We start from the raw sequence: 23,596 nt of genomic DNA, 5'->3' as shown, positions 1-23,596 counted from the left end.
GTCACATGTGACGTCATCGTCACCCCAGGACGACGTCATATGCGATGAAACGCGTCGGGCCGCGACGTGCTTATGTCACCTGAGTGATCCCGGAAGGACGGGCGCAGCAGAGAGCCGGCCGGCTTCTACAATTTATCCACTGGATTTATGTACTATGGAGGCTTTTTTTTCAGGCATGTATGTAATTGCGGCTACTGTAGGGTGGCAAGAGGCTTGGAGCTCATCTGTGATACAATCTGTTACCTTTGGGAACCAGACTAAGTGGGTTGGTCTTACCGGATGATTATAACAAACGTGTTTGAGCCAATGTTGTGTGACTGCATCTTCTGGTAAGCAACATGTGTGCTCACTGGTGTGGTGGAGGTGCCCTGAAGTGACTGTAAAGACTGTAAAGAGGCAGCAGGAGATCAGCACTGGTCCATATTGTCCAGATTAACTCTTGTGGACAGTTGATCTATTCCAGAAATCACTTTTTGATGGATGGACATTAGAGCATTATCTAATAGGTTGCATGAGATCTGCTTTTCTCTTAATACTCATGAATTTTGTTTTAACGAATTTATTTATAGTCAACATGTATCACTTTAATTTGCACCTTGTCTTATTATTATTTTTGCACTTTGCATTATATATATGAATTCTGTTTGTATTGATTTATCCATTTTAGTGCATCTATTTAACATCTAATACTCTAAAGTGTTTGGGTATTCAGATGAAATACAATCTACACTAAGCGCAGAGTTTTTTTTTGTGTATATGGAAATACTAATACTGACTGAGGAAACAGAATTGAACTAACCAGCACTAAACTGGATGGCAAAGGAAGATACCAAAATCCCTTTAGTAAACAGGTTTTAGTGGTTCAAACCCACCACTAGATGTCAGCATACTATGGAACAACACCAACCTGATGCAGTTCAATACAACGTAGAAAGGATATACAGTCACTTTATTAGGTTCACCTGTTCAACTGCTGGGTAAAACAAATTGCTAATGTAAGGGAATTCCATTACGGCCACTTGCTCATAGATATGCGCATAGCATTGCTAAAAAGAAATGCACATGGATCCCAGTAGAAATGCGCATGGGTGCATGTGGGTGCATGCGGGAAACCCACAGTGTCTGGCGCCAGACGAGGTATTTAGGGAATGATCTTGCTCACTGTCAGTGCTGACTGATCTTCAGCTTTCCCTGTGTCCTGAGTGTATCCTGCATCTGACTTCTGTTGACAACCCAGCTTGTTACTGATCTGATCCTGGATTCTGCTTGTACATCTGCATACCTGTTTCTGACTTTGGCTCCGTTCCTGACCACGCTTCTGTCTATGCTTCTGTACCTTGTTGCCTGCCTGCTACTGACCTCAGCTACCTCTCTGACCTTGCTCCTGCTTCTGACTTGGCTTCATACCACTTCCGAGTGCCTGCTTCGGCTGTCCTTCATAACCACTCCAGTCAATGCCAGTGTTCCTGCCTAAAGCCTGCTGAGAGCTTCGACAAGCCACGCTTCCTGAACCTGCAGTACATGCAGAGTGCCCCTGTAGCTTAGGCTGGCCCAGCGTGCATCACATCTGCTCCTGGGCTGATGTCCTGCCTGACCTCTCAAGTCTGCATCTCCTGCTGCAAGTACTGCTACCAACATAGGTGGCTCTCTAATTAGGCAATTTAGGCAGTCGCCTAAGGCCTCGCACCTACAGGGGCCTCGCGGCCAGTGGTGGAGCGACAACATTTAGAAGGGTGCAGTCAGGGAAATCTCCCAAGTAAAATATTGTTTTAGATCTTCGGATATAAAAGTTGCAGCAGTGTGCTGCAGTCCCTTCACTGCGGCTGCCAGGTGTCTGTTGTCCGCTGACACTTACCCCGCCTTCTCTGCCTGGGGATTGGCCGTCTGATCATGTAATCCTAAGATGTGGAGGAATCGGTGGGCGTGTACCTGCATCAGTAGGAAGTGACTGCCCGGTCAGCTCACTCTGCTATCATCGGTTGTTGCTCCGGGAGGAGAGCTCTGCCATGGCCCAGGAATCAGGCCCCAACTTGTCACTCTGCAGGCTGGTCATAGATTTGTGGTGTCTACTACGCAAAGGGGGTGAGTAGCCCCAGGGAAGTTGGTAGAGTCTTAGAATGGTTGGTGGAGTAGGAGGAGGAGAAGAAGGCCCTGGGTGGCTGGGGGAGGAGAGGGTGGCTGGAAGAGAAGGAGAGGGTCCCTGGGTGGCTAGGGGAAAAGGAGAGGGGAAATGGGTGGCTAGGGGAAAAGGAGAGGGTCCCTGGGTGGCTAGGGGAAAAGAAGAGGGTCCCTGGGTGGCTAGGGGAAAAGGAGATGGTCCCTGGATGGCTAGGGGAAAAGGTGAGGGTCCCTGAGTGGCTGAAGGAGAAGAAGAGGGGCCCCTGGGTGGCTGGAGGATGAGAAGGAGAGGGCCCCTGAGTGGCTGGAGGAGAAGGAGAGGGGCCCCTGGGTGGCTGGAGGAAAAGGAGAGGGGCCCTGGGTGGCTGTGGAAGAAGGAGAGGGCCCCTGGGTGGCTGGGGGAGAAGGAGAGGGCCCCTGGGTGGCTGGGGGAGGAGGAGAACCCCCCCCCGTGACGCCAGAGTCAGTTGCCAGGGAAGAGAGTGGAGCTGAGCCAGTCCTGCATATCTGACATCAAAGCCAAACATGGTGGAGATGGAGCCCTTTGCCCTGCACAATAACAGCACCCAAGGTGGAAGGTGAGGGGTAGCGGGGATGTGACATTATATAGCATATGGACTCTGTACATTATTGGTAGTTTTGGTTGGAGTTGTCCTTTAGATGTTTAACTCTGTTGTTTTTCCCCCCAGCTGTAAGGGACTGAGGAATGACAACCCACTATGCTGGGACTTGTGCCCTAGAATGTGGAGGACTGAGGAATCCTCAGTCCCTCACAGAGGGCAATACAAGTTCCAGAATAGCAGGCTGCCATGCCTTAGTCCCCACAGAGGGCACTACAAGTCCAAGCATAGCAGGCTTCCATTCCTCAGGGGGGAATGGCAGTGCACTATACTGGAATTTACAGTGCCCTCTGTGGGGACTCAGGTATGGCAGCCTTCTGCAGTGGGACTTGTCATGCCCTTGACTGTGGCGGACTGGAGAAGGGAAGTGTAAGGGGGTCTCTGGAAACTCTGATGCAAGGGGGAGCTTTGGTGACCACAGAGTTCCCTTTTACACCAGAGTCCCCAGCTTTCCCCCCCAAATCAGGGTTCCCAGAACTCTCCTTACATCAGAGTCTCCAGCATTCCCCCTTAAATCGGGGGTTCCCAGAACTCCCCTTACTTCAGAGTCCCCAAAATTCCTCCTAAATCAGGGTTCCCAGAACTCCTCTTACATCAGTCTTCAGAGTTCCCTCTTACAGTGTAAGGGGGAAACTCTGGAGACTCTGATGTAAAGGGGACTCTATGAAATTTGATTTAAGAGGGGGACTCTAATGTAAAGAGGAATTCTGTGGACTGTAAGGAGGAGATGCTGGGGGGAATCTGATTTAAAGGAGAACTCTTATGTAAGGGGGGACACTGAACTCTGATATAAGGAGGGACTCAGGGAATCATGACCTATAGGGAAATGCTGGGGACTGTGATGTAAAAGCAGACATATATATATATATATATATATATATATATATATATATACATACATACCCAATGTTTAATGATCTTTGATTAAAGTTTGATTGGTTAGAGAAAATTCTAGAAACTGTGAATTCATAGTACAAAGGTTAAGGCTCTTAATATATGCAATTTATACATTTATTTTTATCGCTTGAATTATCTTTCCCATTATGGGCGTGAGTGGGGCCTCATGTCCAAGTTTTGCCTTAGGCCTCACAAAGCCTAGAGCCGCCTCTGACTACCAACATCTGCCACCACTCGTGTTCCTCCTGTCCCTTGGCACCATCTGTTTCACCTTCAGTGGAGCCTGGGCTGGAGATAGAAGAGAGGCCATCCTCGTCAATTCAGTTATTCAGGGGCCGGCCGATAGGGGGCGCAGGGGCGCAGGGGCGCCGCCCCCCCCCCCCCAAAAAAAATAGAAGAAAAAAAAAAGATTAAAAAAAAATTGTCCAATTTCTGCACACTAGGGGCGCCAGACCTAGTGGTGGGCATGGGGGGGGGGGGGTTTGACCTCACCTGCGGCCGGCAGAGGCGCCAATTTGCGGCCTTCTGGGGGTCATCGGGGCGCAAAGCAATGCGCCCCGACACCCCCCACTTTGCTGATGTCCGGGCTGTGATTGGTCCAGACTCCAGCCTGGACCAATCAAAGGAGGACATGGACCTGGTGACGTGACACGTGGGGGCGGTGCACCGCCCCGGCGTCACGATCACCTTCCGTTCCCGCCGGCGCAGAGAGGAGAGGAGAGCGAGAGCCGCTAAGCCGCATGACTCGTGAGGACTGAGGACTGACTGAGGCGGAGTCGGAAGGAAGTTCGTTCCCGGCTGTTCGCAGAGAGTACTCCGCAGCACTCAGCAGCAGCCGGTAACGGTAAGTGATGCCTCGGGGGGGCCCGGCCCGCACCGCACCGCACACTGTCCTGTCAGCTCAGTTCTGGTGCTATGAAGGGGGCACGCACGCACGCTGGTCTGTCTCTGCAATACATGTTGGTCACTGTGCATTGATGGCCTGATGGGGGACATGCTGGTCAGTGGTCACTGTGTATTGATGGCCTAATGGGGGACATGCTGGTCAGTGGTCACTGTGCATTGATGGCCTGATGGGGGACATGCTGGTCTGTGGTCACTGTGCATTGATGGCCTGATGGGGGACATGCTGGTCAGTGGTCACTGTGCATTGATGGCCTGATGGGGGACATGCTGGTCAGTGGTCACTGTGCATTGATGGGGGACATGCTGGTCATGGTCACTGTGCATTGATGGGGGACATGCTGGACACTGTGCATTGATGGGGGACATGCTGGTCACTGTGCATTGATGGGGGACATGCTGGTCACTTTGCATTGATGGGGGACATGCTGGACACTGTGCATTGATGGGGGACATGCTGGTCACTGTGCATTGATGGGGAACACGCTGGACACTGTGTATTGATGGGGGACATGCTGGACACTGTACGTTGATGGGGGGACATGCTGGTCACTGTGCATTGATGGGGGACATGCTGGACACTGTGCATTGATGGGGGACATGCTGGTCACTGTGCATTGATGGGGGACATGCTGGTCACTGTGCATTGATGGGGGACATGCTGGACACTGTGCATTGATGGGGGACATGCTGGTCACTGTGCATTGATGGGGGACATGCTGGTCACTGTGCATTGATGGGGGACATGCTGGTCACTGTGCACTGATGGGGAACATGCTGGACACTGTGCATTGATGGGGGACATGCTGGACACTGTGCATTGATGGGGGACATTCTGGTCACTGTGCATTGATGGGGGACATGCTGGTCACTGTGCATTGATGGCGGACATGCTGGTCACTGTGCATTGAATGAGGACATGCTGGACACTGTGCATTGATGGGGGACATGCTGGACACTGTGCATTGATGGGGGACATGCTGGTCACTGTGCATTGATGGGGGACATGCTGGTCACTGTGCATTGATGGGGGACATGCTGGTCACTGTGCATTGAATGAGGACATGCTGGACACTGTGCATTGATGGGGGACATGCTAGACACTGTGCATTGAATGGGGACATGCTGGACACTGTGCATTGATGGGGGACATGCTGGACACTGTGCATTGATGGGGGACATGCTGGTCATTGTGCATTGATGGGGGACATGCTGGTCACTGTGCATTGATGGGGGACATGCTGGACACTGTGCATTGATGGGGGACATGCTGGATACTGTGCATTGATGGGGGACATGCTGGACACTGTGCATTGATGGGGGACATGCTGGTCACTGTGCATTGAATGGGGACACGCTGGTCAATCTTGAACCAACCTAATGATTGTTTGTTAAGTCACGCAATTTTGTGCAGCGTTTTTTGCCACAAAGCAATGCCTATTACATTTTTCTGTTTGCGCCCCCCAAAACATTTTGAGCACCAGCCGCCACTGCTCCTACTAGGTACGTAACAGCTAATTAGCCAATCACAAGGCAGCAACTCAATGCATTTAGGCATCTAGAAGTGGTGAAGACGACTTGCTGAAGCTCAAAACGAGCATCAGAGTGGGAAAGAAAGGGGATTTAAGTGACTTTGAACATGGCATGGTTGTTAAAGCGAGATGGGCTGGTGTGAGTATTAAAAAAATTGCTGATCTACTGGGATTTTCACACACAACCATCTCTCGGGTTTTCAGAGAATGGTCCGAAAAAGAGAAAATATCCAGTAAGCAGCAGTTGTGTGAAGGAAAATGCCTTGTTGTGGTCAGAGGAGAATTGGCATCACAGTTCCAGGTGATAGAAAGGCAACAATAACTCAAATAACCACTCGTTACAACCAAGGTATGCAGAATACCATCTCTGAACGTACAACACATTGAAGCTTGAAGTAGATGGGCTGCAGAAGACCACACTGAGTGCTACTCCTGTCAGCTAAGAACAGGAAACTGAGGCACAGGTCACCAAAATTGGACAATACAAGATTGGAAAAATGTTGCCTGGTCTGCTGAGTCTCGATTTCAGCTGCGACATTCAGATGGTAGGGTCAGAATTTGGTGTAAACATCAGGAAAGCATGGATCCATCCTGCCTTGTATCAATGGTTCAGACTGCTGGTGGTGGTGTAATGGTGTGGGGGATATTTTCTTGGCACACTTTGAGCCTCTTAGTACCAACTGAGCATCGCTTAAATGCTACGGTCTACCTGAGAATTGTTGCTGACCATGTCCATCCCTTTATGACTACAGTGTACCCATCTTCTGATGGCTTCTTCCAGCACGATAATGCACCATGTCACAAAGATCAAATCATCTCACCACTTGTTTCTTCACTATGATAATGAGGTCACTGCACTCCAATGGTCTCCACACTCACCACATCTCATCCAATAGAGCACCTATGAACGGGAGATTCCCATCATGGATGTGCAGCCGACAAATCTGCAGCAACTGCGTGATGTTATCATGTCACTATGGAGCAAAATCTCTGAGGAATCTTTCCAACACCTTGTAGAATCTATGCCACGAAGAATGGAGGCAGTTCTGAAGGCAGAAGGGGGGTCCAACCCGGTACTAGCAAGGTGTACCTAATAAAGTGGCCGGTGAGTGTGCATAAGTGGGCAGAACACCATTGGGGGGGGGGGGGGGGCATTCTACTAATATTTTACTGTTGACTGGAGCCAGGTTTTAACCACTTGCCGACCGCCGCACGACTATCTACGTCGGCGGTCAGCCCCTCACAGGCAAACTAACGTAGGGCTACGTTGCTTGCTTGTGAGGGTCTAGGGAGCAAGCGCGCGCCGCCGGAGGCGCGCTCCCGCGTGGTCACGGACCCCCCCGCACGTGTGACCAGCGGACCCGATGTCCGCCGGCCACTCGGCGATCGGCGGGGGAGAGGGAGAATGTCAGGCAGCTTGTGTAAACAAGCCACCTGTCATTCTCCTCGCTGTAAAGACACTGATCACATGGATCTACTATGTAGATCCGTTGATCAGTGTCCTTACAGCTCAAGCCACAGCCAATCACAGTAGAAAGCACGCCCCTAGGGACACACACAGCCCCTCCCTCCCAAATAAAGTTAACCCCTTCACTACCAGTGTATTTTTACAGTAACAGTGCATATATATAGCACTGATTACTGTAGAAATGTCACTGGTAACCCCAAAAGTGTCAAAAATGTCAGTCAAGGGTCCGATCTGTCCGCCGCAATGTCGCAGTACCGCAAAAAAAATCGCAGATCGCCGCAATTACGCGTTAAAAAAAAAAACAACAAAAATGACAAAAATCTTTCCCTTTGTTAGTAAACGCGATAACTTTTGCGCAAACCAATCAAAATATACTTTTTGTGATTTTTTTTACCAAACATAGGTAGCATAAAACAAATTGGCCGAAAATGTTAAAAAATTTTGATTTTTACATTTTTTTTGGGGGGAATTTCATATAAAAAAATGTGAAAAATATTGCTATTTTTGCAAAATTGACGCTCTTTTTTTGTTTATAACGCGTGATCAAAAAATCGCACAGGTGATCAAATACCACCAAAAGAAAGCTCTGTTTGTGGGAAAAAAAGGACGCCAAATTCGTTTAGGTACAGCGTCGCACGACCGCCTAATTGTCCGTTAAAGTCACGCAGTGCCGAATCGCAAAATACCCCCTGGTCGGCATGGGGGTAAAATCTTCCGGGGCTTAAGTGGTTAAAGAGCAATGCCGCTTTAATACTCTTTCTGGCATATTTTTATTTGGAAGTGTTCTTTTTATATTACACTTGATGAGAAATTTCATCAGAGAGATGAAAATACGAGATTGCCATCCCAGTGATCCAACTGGTTTCTACTCATGGACGTTATCTGTTTGTCAGGTTTATGAGGTTAGCAACATGTTGTGGAAAAAAATAGCTGATAGCATCAATCGTTTTAATAAGTTTTCATTTAAAAATAAATACAAAACAAACTACAGGTCATTGGGACAGCCATTCTGTACACCTCCAATAATATAACCTCATATAAAATATTATACAGTAATAAATGTAGAAGTGTGTTTGACTTGTACTTTATTGTAGGATAAGGTACTCTCATACTTTCAGTTACTCAACAGGCAGCCAATCTATTTCCATATAATTAAAGGTTAAGTTTGGTCAAATTAAAAATTAATCTTTAAGGAATGCATACCAGGTATGGCATTTTTACATAGTGGAGGGGGGGTCGCTCAAATGTAGCTTTCCATGAACGTCAATCCAGCCAGTACAGGGCTTTTTTACCCTCATTTCTTTAAAAGTAAAGTACAAAAAACCCACAGAATTTTAACCTTTCCTGGTGTGCCTAACTGAACACACAATGGCCTGGTTAGATTAGATTGCTTCTCCTTGATGCCAGGGTAGACACGCTCCCAGCATGCCCAGATTGACCATAGGGCACAGCGGGCATGTGAACAGCGTGACGGAACAAGAGCTAGCTGATGACCGGGCCACACAGTGGGTGGTAAGCGGCAACCACGGTCCAGATGGGGCTAACACAGGCTGAACCTAATGCTATGGGGCCATGCCTGTGTCTCCTCTCCCAACTCGACAACTATGTCATCCTATCACCAGAGCAGGAGACGGGAGAAGCTGGAGATCTGCACAGAGAGTGGGAGACTTTTCATAAATAAAGTGGTAGTAAACCGCAGGTAAAAGAAAAAAAAAAACGTCCCCTGCAAGGCAATGTCATAATGTGCTAGTATGCGTAAGAGACTTACCTTAAAGTGAAGCCCTCCAGCGCCGCGCTGTCACAGCTGAGAGGGCTTCCATCTTCACCCAGTCTTCCTTCTGGGTTCGGGTCCATGATGACATCACTCCCATTCATGCGTGCAGGAGCTGTTGTTTATGGCTCTGACTCTGAAGGTCCAGCATGGATAGACCGGACCTTCAGAGCACATGGGCCGGTGATATCACCGGCTGCATGCAGTGTGAATATCCCCTAAACGGTGCAAGTTTAGGAGATATTCACAGTACCTATAGGTAAGTCTTATTATAGGCTTACCTGTAGGTATAAGTGGTAAAACTAAGTTTACCACCACTTTAACAAGCGGGCAATCACTTGGACCTGTCATGCTTTATTGCTATCACAAGTTATGTTTACATTTCTTGTGATAGCAATAAAAGACAATGTAAAAAGTAAAAATATTTAATAAAATTAATAATAAACAGAATGTTTAAAGCGCCCCAGTGCCCCCCCCCCGGACACATATGTAGGTAGCGTGCGCCAGAGGCGTAACTAGAACCTTCAGGGCCCCGATGCAAGAAACCATGAAGGGCCCCCCAGACCCCTGGCCGGGGCCCTTCCCTTCAAGCCCGGGGCTCTTCCCACTAATCCTGGGGCTCTTTAATCTCATTGCATGGCCTTTTATTATGGTCCCGCATCAGGATCCTTTCACAAGTTCTGCAGTGGGCCCCCTTCCTGCAATCTTGGGGCCTCCCCACAGTGGTGAAATGCCAGGGCCCGGTCGCAAGTGTGACCTTTGAGATCCTAGAAGTTCACCCACTGGTTTGCTACCGGGCCCCCTGGAGCATGGGGCCCGGTAGCGATTGCAACCCCTGCAACCCCTGTAGTTACGCCCCTGGCGTGCGCATATGTAAACTGTGTTTGCACCACACATGTGAGGTATCACCTCGAACATTATAGCGAGAGCAATTATTCTAGCTCTAGAACCTTCTTTGTAACCCTAAACTGGTAACCTGTAAACATTTTTAAGCATCACCTATGGAGATTTTTTAAGTATCACAGATTGTCTCCATCCTGCAAGCGTGAGCATTATTAACCACTTTCAAAACGGAAGATTTTCCCCCTTAATGACCAGGCCCTATTTTGCGATTCAGCACTGCGTTACTTAAACGAACAATTGCGCGCTCGTGCAAAGCTGTACCCAAATAAAATTGATGTCCTTTTTTTCAAACAAATAGAGCTTTCTTTTGGTGGTATTTGATCACCTCTGTGATTTTTATTTTTTGCACTATAAACAAAAAAAGAGCGACAATTTTGCAAAAAAAAAAAAAACTTTATTTTTCACATTCTGCTATATAACATTCCCAAAAAAAAAAAATTTAAAATCAACATTTTATAACATTTTAGGCAAATTTGTTTTCTGCTACATATTTTTGGTAAATAAATCGCAATAAGCGTATTTTGATTGGTTTGCGCAAAAGTTATCACGTCTACTAACTACAGGGGAAAGATTTATGTCATTTTTATTGTGTTTTTTTTTTTACTAGTAATGGCGGCGATCTGCGATTTTTTGCGGGACTGTGACATTTCGGCGGACAGATCGGACCCCTGCTTGACATTTTTGACACATTTTGGGGGTACCAGTGACATTACTACATTAATCAGTGCTAAAAAAAATATGCACCGTTACTGTAATAATGACACTGGCAGTGAAGGGGTTAATACTATTGGTGATCAAGGGGTTAAATGTAAGCCTAAGTAAGTGATTCTAACTGTGGGGGGGTTGGGCTTATGAGATCATCACAGAGACATGTGAACCTATATAGCAGGATCACATAGCCAGTTCATCTGAGGGAGAAGAATGGATGGCTGTGTTTACATCAGCCGACCGTCCTTCTCTGTCAGCGGGCAGAGATTGCTGGTTTCAGACGGCAATCAGAGCTGCCTGGCAACTGCACTGGCTTCCCCGCTGACGATTGGGGGCGGCAGCGCGCCGCCGGTGGCGCACGCTCGCCCCGTAGCTCCTCCCAGCCAGATAACGTTTATTAACGTGATTCTGCCTGGGAGAGCCACTTTGCCGACGTAAATGTACAGTGACTGCTTGGCAAGTGGTTAAGGCGTGACATGTTAGGTATCTATTTATTCGGTGTAGCATCATCTTTTATATTTTACCAAAAACTTGGTGATATATTGTGGGATTTTTTTGCATTAAAATTCATTAAAGTGAATGTTTTCCCCAAAAATTGCAGAAATACCGTGTGACATGAAAAAATCTCAATGACCACCATTTTATTCTGCAGGGCTTCTGTTAAAAAGAAAATATATAATGTTTGGGGGTTCTGGTCCTCAGGTGGTTAAAATTGAATTACATTTTCGGATTAAAAAAAAATACCTTGCAAATAACCTTGCTACAATAGTTATATTTAGAGGTTAGGGGAATATTTGATTCCCCAAATTTTCTTGTTCGTGATGTTTATTGAGCATTTTAAACAAAGTAGGTCTATCCGGAAACAGTCATACATATGAATGCTAAGATAACAAGATGCAACAAATTTCCCATTTTTCTTGGTGCCTTCCTCCAGCTGACTAATCATCCATATCATCGATTTCATCAAAAGTCTCAACAAGCATATTTCACATCCCGCCCTGGTAAAGTGACCCTGTGATTATCATCCATCTAGCTTCCAAAGTTTCACATCCTGTCTCAGTGAAGTGACCACGGTGCAGCACATATCAGACTTTAGAATTTTCTACACGCACAACTTTCACATCCTGTCCCATCTTAAACATACAGATCAGATTTCCATTTTTTTATTTTAATTTAGCTTAGGAACTTTCTAAGTTTTCTAAATATAACAGACATCAGGGGCGTAACTACAGGGGTTGCAGGGGTTGCAATCGCTATCGGGCCCCATGCTCCAGGGGGCCCGGTAGCAAACCAGTGGGTGAACTTCCAGGATCGCAAAGGTCACACTTGCGACCGGACCCTGGCATTGCACCACTGTGGGGAGGCCCCAAGATTGCAGGAAGTGGGCCCACAAGATTGCAGGAAGGGGGCCCACTGCAGAACTTGTGAAAGAATCCTGCTGCGGGACCGTAATAAAAGGCCATGCAACGAGTGTAAAGAGCCCCAGGATTAGTGGGAAGAGCCCTGGGCTTGAAGGTAAGGGCCCTGGCCAGGGGTCTGGGGGGCCCTTCATGGTTACTTGCATCAGGGCCCTGAAGGTTCTAGTTACGCCTCTGACAGACATTATATGTGTAAAAGTTTGAAATCTTTGAAGGAGGTCCAAAGTCCAAAGAAAACTTTGAATATGATATTTATATGGTATTTTATGAACAGGAGTCACTTCACTGAGACTGGATGTGAAACTTCACCTACGAAAAAGTGAAACCACGATAATCCCAGGGTCACGTTGGCAGGAGAGGATGTGAAATTTGCTGGTTGAGACTTTTGACAGAATTGATGATGTTTTAGAATGTTTAATAACCTGAAGCAAGGCGTCAGGAAAAATATGAAAATGTGGGAATCAAATTTTCTTTTAACCCCTTAAAAAAATGATCATAGCGAGCACATTAAATGTACAATTTCACCCTGTCACTTTTGTTGTCATATATCTATTTGTAGTAACAAAATTATTTTGCTGTAACTGTAATATATTTGTTTGTTATAATACTATTTGTAACTTACAACTTGTAATATTTTTAATACTATTGATTGGTATTCCCACAGGAGATTACCAACCAGCACTGATAGGAGGCACTGATAGGCAGCATTGATGAGCACTGATAGACAGTATTGATGGGCACTGATAGGTGGCAGTGATGAACAATATGTGGCACTAATAGGCGGCATTGATGAGCACTGATCGGTGGCATTGATGAACACTGATCAGCGGCATTGATGAGCATTGATAGGTGGCACTGATAGGCAGCATTGATGAGCACTGATAGACAGTATTGATGGGCACTGATAGGTGGCAGTGATGAACAATATGTGGCACTAATAGGCGGCATTGATGAGCACTGATCGGTGGCATTGATGAACACTGATCAGCGGCATTGATGAGCATTGATAGGTGGCACTGATAGGCAGCATTGATGAGCACTGATAGATAGTATTGATGGGCACTGATAGGTGGCAGTGATGAACAATATGTGGCACTAATAGGCGGCATTGATGAGCACTGATCGGCGACATTGATGAACACTGATCAGTGGCATTGATGAGCATTGATAGGTGGCACTAATAGACGGCATTGATGATCACTGATAGGTGGCACTGATGGGCAGCACTAATAGACAATACAGATTAGCACTGATAAGTGGTACTGATAGTCAGCATTGATGAGCACTAGGGATGATCGAACTTTTCAAAAGTTTGGATCGGCCAGAACATCCGAACTTCCCGAAAGTTCGGCCCGGATTTCAGAACCCCATTGAAATCAATGGGACCCAAACTTCGGTAATCAAAAAACACAATTTTGAAGCCCTAAAACCCAATAAATGCCCCTAAAACGTGCCTAGGGTTCTGGGTCATACCCCAGGGACTATTAATCACACAAAAAAAAGTTCTTAGAAATTGTCATTTTTGATAGAGAGCCAATTATTGAAAAAAATTAAAAAAAAAAAAAATTAAAAAAAAAAAAAATATTTGGATTTAGTATCTGGGGGGGGGTCTAAAAAGTGTACCTGTAAAGTTTCAGCTCTGTAGCATGTCCAGAACCATAAAAAAAAAGATTGTTTGTATTAGGTCACTTATAGAACAGGATAGTGGCTTCTCTCTTTTCACACCTTGCCGGTTTAGTAGCAAGCGTTTTTTTGGGCATTTTTTGGGGTCTTTTAAGGCAGGCAAAACATCTGAACATGTGTATAGGGGGTATATATACACACCCATGTATGTATATATACACCTAGACATATATAGGTGTGATAGTAGCAGAAATATATGCTTGCGCTAATGAAATCATTTACACTATTATGGCTCCGCTCCTATCACATCTATATATGTCTAAGTGTAAAATACATATAAGTATGTGTGTATATATACCCGTATACACAAGTTCAGATGTTTTGCCTGCCTCCAAATAACCCAAAAAATGCCAAAAAAACCGCTAGCGTCAAAAAAAAAAACACCCAGGTGTGTTGTTGCAGGCATTTTTTGGGGGTTTTTGGAAGCAGGCAAAACATCTGAACTTGTGTATAGTGGTATATATACACACACACTTATATGTATTTTACACTTACACATATATAGGTGTTATAGGAGCGGAGCCATATTAGTGTAAATGATTTCATTAGCGCAAGCATATATTTCTGCTACTATCATACCTATATATGTCTAGATGTATATATACATATAAGTATGTGTGTATATATACCCATATACACAAGTTCAGATGTTTTGCCTGCCTCCAAAAACCCCCAAAAAATGCCTGCAACAAAACACCTGGGCGTTTTTTTTTTTTTTGGCGCTAGCGTTTTTTTGGGCATTTTTTTGGGTTCTTTGGAGGCAGGCAAAACATCTGAACCTGTGTATAGCGGTATATATACACACATACTTATATGTATTTTACACTTAGACATATATAGGTGTGATAGGAGCGGAGCCATATTAGTGTAAATGATTTCATTAGTGCAAGCATAGATTTCTGCTACTATCACACCTATATATGTCTAGGTGTATATATACATACATGGGTGTGTATATATACCCCCTATACACATGTTCAGATGTCATGCCTGACTCCAAACATGTGCTCAAAAAATCCCTATAGACGCCTGCAGCCAAAAAGCAAGCTGACAGGGGCGAAGCCATATTACTGCAGCAAATGTGACTTCAGAGAAACTAGCTTTTGTCTATAGCGGTCACCCTGCTATGGAAGGGTTTGGTCACCCTGCCATAGCAGTCAGTGTCAGTTCACCCTACACTACATTACGGTCACCCTGAAATGGAAGGGTTTGGTCACCCTGCCATAGCAGTCAGTTCACCCTACACTACATTACGGTCACCCTGGCACTTAACACTTTCCCTACAGAAACTAAATTTTTGCATCTAACTAAAGTGTAAAAGAGCACCCTAACTACACTAGATATCCCTTTCCTCACACTAATAAATGCTAAATGACACTTTTAAAGTAAAATAACAGAACTGCTTCCACTCTCTTCCATGTCCTGTATTACAATGCTTGGATTTTGGCGGGGGCTATCTTATTTACTGGGGGGCGTATTCACTAATGATTGGCCTAGGGACCCCCTAGTCACTCCAATCACATTCCTAGCATTCTCCTGCCCCCTCAATTGGCTTTTTCTAATGGTTCTGGTCCAATCACGGGCTTTTAAAGCCCATTTCCTGGCCCATTGCATTTTGGTCGGTTCTGGTTGCCGAATTCTGAACTTTTTCAGCAAAAAGTTCTAAATTCGGCCGAACCTCGAACAGTCAATGTTCGGGTCGAACCGATGGTCGACCCGAACCGTTCGATCATCCCTAATGAGCACTGATAGGCGGCATTGATGAGCCCCGATAGGTGGCACTGATAGGCAGCACTGATGGGCACTGATAGGCAGCATTGATGAGCACTGATAGGTGGCACTGATAGGCAGCACTGATGGGCACTGATGAGCACTAACAGGTGGCACTGATAGGCGGCATTGATGAGCACTGATAGGTGGCACTGATATGCAGCACTGATGGGCACTGATAGGCAGCATTGATGAGCACTGATCAGTGGCACTAATGGGCATTAGTGAGCACTGATAGGCAGAAATGATAGGCGATATTGATGAGCACTGATTGGTGGCACTGATAGGCAGCATTGATGAGCACTGATAGACAGCATTGATGGGCACTGATAGGCGGCAGCGATGAGCAATAAGTGGCACTAATAGGCATTCATGATCAATGATAGGTGGCACTGATGGGCAGCACTAATAGACAATACTGATGAGCACTGATAGGTGGCATTGATAGGCAGCATTGATGAGCACTGACAGGCGGCATTGATGAGCACTGATAGGTGGCACTGATAGGCAGCACTGATGGGCACTGATAGGCAGCATTGATGAGCACTGATAGGTGGCACTGATAGGCAGCACTGATGGGCACTGATAGGTGGCATTGATGAGCACTGATAAGTGGCACTGATAGGCAGCACTGATGGGCACTGATAGGCAGCATTGATGAGCACTGATCGGCGGCACTTATGGGCATTAATGAGCACTGATAGGCGAAATGATAGGCGGTATTGATGAGCACTGATAGGCAGCACTGAGAGGCGGCATTCATGAGCAATTATAGGCAGCACTAATGGGCACTGATTGGCGGCATTGATGAGCACTAATAGGCGACTTTGATGAGCACTGATAGCCAGGGGGCTGCACCGATAATCAGGACATTGATGATCAAAGCCCTGATTATCAGTGTAAACAATGTACTGTATGACAGTTTTGCTGGTTAACGGCTCTCCTTTTCTCACACAGACACAACGTGGGAAGAAAGAAGTGCCCATAACTGACAAGTTTGTTTATATGTGATCAGCTGATCAAATGGTAAAGGGCCACTGTGATTGTTCGAAGAACACAGCAGTCAAAGAGCATGCTGGATGCATGCCCCAGGGGGCACGTGGGAGGCAGGATTCTGGGGGGATGTCCATGGATGCCCTCTGAGAAATGGAAGCCAGGAGCTCAGATGGAGGGGGGGGGGGGGTCAGGGGGGCCCTTCATGGTTTCTTGCACCGGGGCCCAGAAGGTTCTAGTTACGCCTCTGCCTGGAGTGCCTCTGCCCTGTCAGCTTTTAGCAGGGAGTAGCCCACTGTCAGCTGACTGTGAGTCACAGGAGAGCAAAATTAAGTGTACCCCTGTGATCCACAAGGGAAGTATGCCCAAAAAAGTTTTGGCCATACTTCTTGTTTAAATTAGCTTCTTACAATTTCAGATCATAGTGTAATCAGCTAACACAGCAAGGCCACAAATATGTCAAATATCCTGGTTTCTGTGCAACCGAAAAGCCCTTACAAATGGATACATTCAGGGCTTTTAACCAGTTAACTACCGCCTACCGCAGCCGCTCCTGGGCAAATCGACGTAGGTCTACGTCGCTCGCTCTCAGGAGGCTAGGGGGCGCGCTCCCATCCCCGCTCGTCAGCGGGGAAGCCGATGCGTGTGTCAGGTGGCTCCGATTGCCGCCTGACACCCGCGATCGTTCCCTGCTGAGAGAGAAGGACGGTCGGCTGTTGTAAACACAGCCGACCGTCCTTCTCCCTGAGATGATCATTGAGATCATGTGATCCTGCTATATAGGATCACATGTCTCTATGGTCATCTCAGAAGCCACACCCCCCCCCACAGTTAGAATCACTCCCCTAGGCTCACATTTAACCACTTGATCACCCACAGGTTTAACCCCTTCCCTGCCAATGGCATTATTACAGTAACAGTGCATATTTTTAGCACTGATTACTGTAGTAATGTCACTGGTCCCCCCAAAAGTGTCAGTTAGAGGTCCGATCTGTCCGCCGCAATGTCGCAATCCCGCAAAAAATCACAGAACACCAGCATTACTAGTAAAAAAAAAAAAAAAAAACAGTAAAAATTACATAAATCTTAGTAGACGCGATAACTTTTGCGCAAACCAATCAAAATACGCTTATTGCGATTTTTTTTTTACCAAAAATATGTAGCAGAAAACAAATTGGCCAAAATGTTAAAAAAAATTAGATTTTTATTAACATTTTTGGGGAATGTCATATAGCAGAATGTGAAAATATTGTTTTTTAATTTTTTCAAAATTGTCACTATTTTTTTGTTTATAACGCAAAAAAATAAAAATCGCACAGGTGATCAAATACCACCAAAAGAAAGCTCTATTTGTGGGGAAAAAAAGGACGCAAATTTCGTTTTCACGACCGCGCAATTGTCCGTTAAAGTAACGCAGTGCGGAATGGCAAAATAGGGCCTGGTCGGGAAGGGGGCAAATCCTTCCGGTCTTAAAGTGGTTAATGTTTATGAATTTAGGAAATTGGGGTCAAGAGGACGGCAAGGATATTATTCTATAAATATCTCCTTTTTTATGTTTTGCACTTCACACAAAATAGCATTGCTTTCCTTGAAAGAAGTCCTTTTTATGTCTGACCTAAACCCAGAGAGCATGGGTGACAACGACGGGGGGGGGGGGGCTGGGAACTCCGGCCCTTTCACCCTGTTTCAGGATGCGATCCCATGTGAGCGACAAATAAGAGTTTACCCTTTTGCTCTTTATCAGCTTGTGGCCGTTTCAAAATGCCTTCTGCAAACTTTACTTTACACACAGAGATAAACTTGAGTCATTTCTCAGAGAAAGCGGCAGGAGTGGCGAGAGCGGTGGGGGGTGATATCGTAGTAACTAATTGCTGTTTTTGTGTCCTACAAATGACTCAATCACGGTCTATTTGACTTTGTGTAGGAACTGACGTTACCGGCACTATGGTAATCACACGATGTAATTGATGGATATACATTGTAGTCTCACAACATTTCTAAATACAGTAAATTGCTCTATGAATTGGCAACATGAATCCTAAAGCAGTCAAAGTTTCATCCAAAGCAGACCTTCACCTTTTTCAATGACTTTCCTTATTTGTTCTCCTCTCCTTGTTACACAACTGCACATTTAACCACTTTAGCCCCGGAGGATTTGGCTGCTCAAAGACCAGGCCCTATTTTGTGATTTGGCACTGCGTGACTTTAACAGACAATTGCGCGGTCGTGCGACGCTGTACCCAAATGAAATTGATGTCCTTTTTTTCCCACAAACAGAGCTTTCTTTGGTGGTATTTGATCACCTGTGCGATTTTTCTTTTTTTGCGCTATAAACAAAAAAAGGCGACAATTTTGAAAAAATAACAATATTTTTCACATTTTTTTATATGAAATTCTCAAAAAAAAAAATGTAAAAATCTAAATTTTTTAACATTTTAGGCCAATTTGTTTTCTGCTACATATTTTTGGTAAAAAAAAATCGCAATAAGCGTATTTTGATTGGTTTGCGCAAAAGTTATTGCGTTTACTAACTACGGGAAAGATTTATGTCATTTTTATTGTTTTTATTGACACAGAGACAGATCGCAGGTTCAGCTAAGCTGAACCCTGCAATCTGACCCTGCCTGTCACTTAGGAGATCCGCTGCTTTGTTTACACAAGCGGGCGGATCTCCACACTCGATTCCCGACGATCGGGGAAGAGCAGCGGTGATCACCGCCTCTCCTCCCCTGGCCCGACTCCCGCTGTAACCGAATACGTCTACGCCGCTGGACGATAATGAGCCACATTGCCGCAGTAGCAGCAATGTGAGCGGTCGTAAAGTGGTTAACGGTTCGAATCTTGGCTGGTTCCTGCTGAACCGGCAGTGATTTGAACCGTGTATGGCCAGCCTTAAGCCTCGTACACACGCACAGATTGTTGGCCGACCGATCGGCCGTCTTTTGTCCAGTGTTGTTTGTTGGTTGAAATGTGCTCTAGACTTGCACTGGACTTTTGTTGGCCAACAAAAACCAACTTCAGAAGTGATGTCATGTGATGGTTGACTTTCCGTGTGTTTTTTCTTCTCTGAGCATGCCGTCTTGCTCATCTGATTTTTGTCTGCCGAAATCTGTACTGACTAACGAACAATCGGCCGTTCTGTTGTTGGCCAACAAAAATTTTATAGCATGCACACCAGATTTTTTTTGGCCAAAAAGTCACAGTTGGTTGTCGGAAGCATCATACTAACAAGCCTACAATCGGCCGATCGGACGTTGGCCGGCAATTTACGGCCAACAATCTGTGCGTGTGTACGGGGCTTTACTCTCTGTAGAGATGCAGTAGTTTCATTGCAGAGGTCTGACACCAGAGATGTAGAGTAACTAAGTAGAACTACTTCACTACTGTACTTAAGTACCGAAAGGCGGTATCTGTACTTTCCTGGAGTAGAATTTTTTTCTTCTACTTCCACTTTTACTTCACTACATTTTTTCAATGATTTCAATACTTCTACTCCGATATTTATTTTTTTGTGCTGCATAGTTACTCGTTACAATTATAAAAATTACCACTGCCAGAACAGTAGATGGCAGGTTTCATGAAGTTCAAAAAAATGTGTATAATGTCATGTGTAAATCAGCGCATACGAAAATAAATGCTACTGTATGTATAAATAAAATGGTCTACATATCTGCTGTTAAAGCGGAGTTCCGGGCACAGAAATTATTTTTTACTGAACATACCCCCGGGACAGTCAGGGCTAGCACATTCCACAATGGCTAGCCTCTGATCTGTCCCGGTTCGCACTTACCTTTTAGAAGAAATACTTACTTATAAAATTTCTTCCACAGCGTTTCCATCTCTGTTGTGGGCAGCTGAAGCCGGCGCGGTCCTCTTCTCTGTCTTCTTCCGCGTCTTCGTGTCCCAGAATGCGCCGCACCGGCCCCTCTCGTCACTTCCGGCGCGGCGCCGCATTCCTAAACAGCTTCTGGGCATGCCCAGAAGCTGTTTAGCAGGGGAATGCGGCGTCGCCCGGAAATGACGAGCGGGGCCGGTGCCGTCGCATTGATTCCTGGGAGCTGTGACGTTCAGCTCCCAGGAATCATCGCGAGGCAGGAAGTGACGGGGTGAGCCTCGGCTCCGAGGGAGGAAGCAGTCAGAGGTGAGTATTTACGATCTTCAATAAAAAGGTGAGTAAACAAAAAAAATAAAAATAACTATCCAATTCCTTTTCAGGTGCGGCATACCTAGCGGAGGGGCACAAAAAAAAATCGTTTTTGTGCCCGGAACTCCGCTTTAACCTCCCTGGCGGTATGATTATGTCTGGAATTACATACCAAAAGCGGTACAATTCTTTTCATGGAAATTTGGCGTTATGCATTATAGGCCTACAATTCTTAGTAATTACTGACTTAAACCTGACCAAAACAAGACTCTAGTAGACATCCCAGATGTGATAAATTTGAAACACAAACGCATGAATTATAATCGAATCAATAATATTATTTTACTATTTAATATATAATATATGTAATAAAATTATATTATTGATTAGATTATAATTCATGCATTATATATTATATATAGATATGTGTGTGTGTGTGTGTATATATATATATATATATATATATATATATATAATATATATAACGCATGAATTATAATTGAATCAATAATATAATTTTATATATATATATATATATATATATATATATATATATACAGACTTGTATAAAGTATTCAAAATTTCTACTTGAGTAAAAGTACAAGTGCTCGATCAAAAAGTGACTTGAGTAGAAGTGGAAGTGCTCGCAGAAAAAGTTACTTAAGTAGAAGTACTAAAGTATTCAACATTTTTTTTACTTAAGGGCTCTTTCACACGGTCCGCCTCCGCAGGCGGATCCGTGTTGCTCAGCGGGGATCGATCCGTGATCCCCGCTGAGCCGGGCGGATGACAGCTCCGTCTCCGCTTGCAGAGCGGAGAGGGAGGTGTCTCAGCACCCGCTGCCCTCTATGGGGGATCGGAGGAGAGCGGACCGCTTGTCCGCTCTCATCAGATCCGCTCCGCTCCGATTACTGAACGGATGGAAAAATAGGGTTTCCATCCGTCCAGATTTCAGCACAGGATCGGATGCGGATGGCAGCGGGTGTCAGCGGAGGTGACCTCCGCTGACACCCGCTGCCCCATAGAGCTGCATGGAGGATCCGATCAGATCCGCCTAAAAAACTGACAGGCGGATCTGATCGGACCGCCCGTGTGAAAGAGCCCTTAGTATTACAAGTAGTTTTTTCAAAAAATTTGCTACTTAAGTACTAAAAGTAAAAAGTACCAGTAGTTTTGAAAAATAATTTCTACTCAAGTACTGAAAGTAGAAGTACAAGTACTGTGTTATGTAGTTATTAAAGAAAGAAGTCAAAAGTTTGAACATCATATTGATTTTTATTATTTCAAATGATTAACCTAAAGGACAATCACAATTCCTTAGGCTGTAACTTTTTGTAAACAAAAAACAGATAAAGTATGTCCCTCCCTTCCCCTTTTAAAGCATCCACCTTTTAAAGCCAGGGGTGGCCTCCTTCCTGAGCTTCCTCACTCTCACAGCCAGGCAGATCACTTGAAGTTGAAGGGCCAGGGGTGGAAGGTGGTGTTTTTGGTTCGTCCATCTTTTCAGCTGATCAAAAGGCAGAACAGGAGCATGCGCAGTCTTCTTAATCGCGGTTTGATTTGATTTGCCCAATTGATGATGATGTGCCAGGCCAGCTTCATCAAACCTACAACGCTTAAAGTGAAAAATGCATCAAAAACTACTAACAAAGTGGCTGTGCTAAAAATGCTAATAAAGTGCCTGCAATTATATATATTCTTCTTGTATTCAAAATCATCGCCCACAGTATCAAAAATAAAGTGACATGTCTGTGCTAAATGCAGTTCAAATTATTCCCACAATGTAAATTTAATTCATATAAAATATATATGACAATACCACAATAAAATAAGTTGTGATTGAGAATAAGTTAGGTGCAAGTTTAAGTGTGTAAACTAAACTTTATAAGGAAAAGTCCATAACTGAATTCCAGTGTGCAATCTAAGAAGTGCTGTCACTTGCTGTCAGATGCTTCCACCTTTCTTCTGTGATCTGCTCAAGTAAAGTGGTGGACTGGATAGCCTCTCTCTCTGCCTCTCACCTTAGTAGCACTGGCACTGCACTGGTTCAAAAAGCTGTCTATATTATTTTCATTATAAGAACTTGTCAGAACATGCTTCCACCACCTGTCCTTCACACTAGTAGTGCTCATTTGCTTTGCTCAAGTCAAGTGCCACTGCCAGTGGCCACTGCAGTGCAGGCCCAGCCGCACAGGCAGAGGCAGGCCGCAGGAAGCACAGGCACCACCACAACACAACACTTATGGTCCATGGACCATGGATGGTCGGATAATCATCATAGCCCTCAGTCTCACTCTTCTTGGTTCAAAAAAGCCACCCATGACCCGTGTGTATATAATATATTAATATTTTATATTGATTATTTGATTCTCAAATGGCACATTTGCCATGGCAAGGATTAGGCCCTCTCCACGGTCCACCTCACTCACCTCATAGAGAAGAAGATGAGATAACGAAGAAAATGCTCCGAGTCCCGCCCCCCGTGTCACAACTCCTCTCAGTAAGGGCCCTAAGGGGTGGAGTCTGAGTGACACACAATGCGTTTAGAGGCGGAGACTTCGAGTGGGAAGACGGCAGCATGGCTCCTCCAGTACGGTCTTAACTTGATGATCATGACAGTGATTCCGCGGGCTGCGGCGCGAGCGAGGCTGTGGGATTGATTGAATTG

Source organism: Pelophylax lessonae (genome assembly GCF_965119305.1).
Source record: "Pelophylax lessonae genome assembly, chromosome: 9".
Lineage (NCBI taxonomy): Eukaryota > Metazoa > Chordata > Amphibia > Anura > Ranidae > Pelophylax > Pelophylax lessonae.
The sequence above is the reverse complement of the archived record's forward strand: the minus strand, read 5'-3'. Positions refer to the sequence as shown.